Below are 1,566 nucleotides of genomic sequence, written 5' to 3' on the forward strand. Positions count from 1 at the left end.
CCACGGGGCCACCCTGTCCTTTCCCCCAAACCAGGGAGGTGCTGACCCCACTGACCCGCATGGCCAGGCCCAGTCACCCTGTCCTTCCCCCCAAACCAGGGAGGTGCTGACCCCACTGACCTGCACGGCCAGGCCCAGCCATGGGGCCGCCCTATCCTTTCCCCCCAAACCAGGGAGGTGCTGACCCCACTGACCCGAACGGCCAGGCCCAGCCACGGGGCCACCCTGTCCTTCCCCCCAAACCAGGAGGTGCTGACCCCATCCTCCCAGCTCTGAGGTGGACCTGTCGGCAGAGAGAAGGGAGTTACGCTCGCCTGGAGCCCAGAGCCCCTCCCTGCCATGGCGCCCTGATCCCCAAGGTGGGACCCTGGCGGCCCTGGCCTGGGGCCAGCAGGTGGACAGGAGGAAGGCCAGCCCAGGTGGCCCTAAGGAGCTGGTGCAGCCCCTGCCTCAGCGTGAAGCAGCCTTTGACCCTGGCCTAAGCCAGAGACAAAACTCCCCGGCCGGGGCCTGCGGCTGAGCCCCATCCTCATCAAGTCATTCTCCAGGCAGCCCAGCGCCCACGCCCACCACCCGCCATGGCGACGGTGTGGCCCCTCCTCCCAGCCGCTCTGAGCCGCCCGGATGAGCCGAGGGCTGGCTGCTTGCTGGTCTGGCCTCCCCGGGGCCGGGAGAGAGCTTCCTCTGTGGGTGAAACTCGCCCTCCTGTTTCCTTGGAAACCCTCTCTCCTGGGGAGGCAAGGAGCCCGGCCCCCGAGACCCCGTGAAGTAACCTCGTCCCATCTGGGAAGCAGGGGCTGAAGGTGCAACAGCAACACACGGTCACAGTCAAGTTCGTGGGTGAGAGGGAGCCACACCCCGGCTCGGGGCGGGTTCCTGCAGAGGGTCTCAGCTCCCAGCGCCCCAGGCAGCGTCATCTGTCCATCCGGGAAGTGCGACATCTGGGAGAGACTCAGCTTCGAGTCCCAGACGGAGGTTGAACCCCAAGAAGTTACGCAGCAACACAGAAGACGGGTGAAGTACGTCTTCCACTCGAGAAGTCAGGGAAAGACCCTGAACAAACGCAGAAGGCGTGGACAACAGCAGGAAGTAGTAAATGAGGAATGGAAAATAGGACTAAATCGAAGATGTGATTGTTCAGAAATGCAGTGAAATAGATGAGCCACCAGCAAACAAGGAGGAAAAGCGGACACGCGTCATCCAGCTGCTGACAGGATGCCCCTGCTGGGGACGCCGGCGCTCCCCCGGCCTGCGCTACCTGCGGGCATCACGGACACGTCCCCGTTGCGGCCCTTGTGGTTGTGCCGTCAGGACGCAGCTCAGCAGGAGCCGCAGGGACTTTGAGGAACGAGATTCAGTCCTCACGGGTCCTGGAAGCTGCAGGCGTGTCGGGGCCACACGATGAGCTCGGGTGACGTGGACCCGTCCTAGGGAAATACTGTGACTGACTGACCCCGGGGCAGACACAACTCACAGGACAATCCATGGCGGAAGGAGAAGGCGGGAAGGAGCCCCCTCCCCCGCCCCCAGCAGGCCCAGGTCCAGACGGTGCCGGGGAGGGGAGTG

This window comes from Myotis davidii, unplaced genomic scaffold (assembly GCF_000327345.1).
Source record: "Myotis davidii unplaced genomic scaffold, ASM32734v1 scaffold427, whole genome shotgun sequence".
Lineage (NCBI taxonomy): Eukaryota > Metazoa > Chordata > Mammalia > Chiroptera > Vespertilionidae > Myotis > Myotis davidii.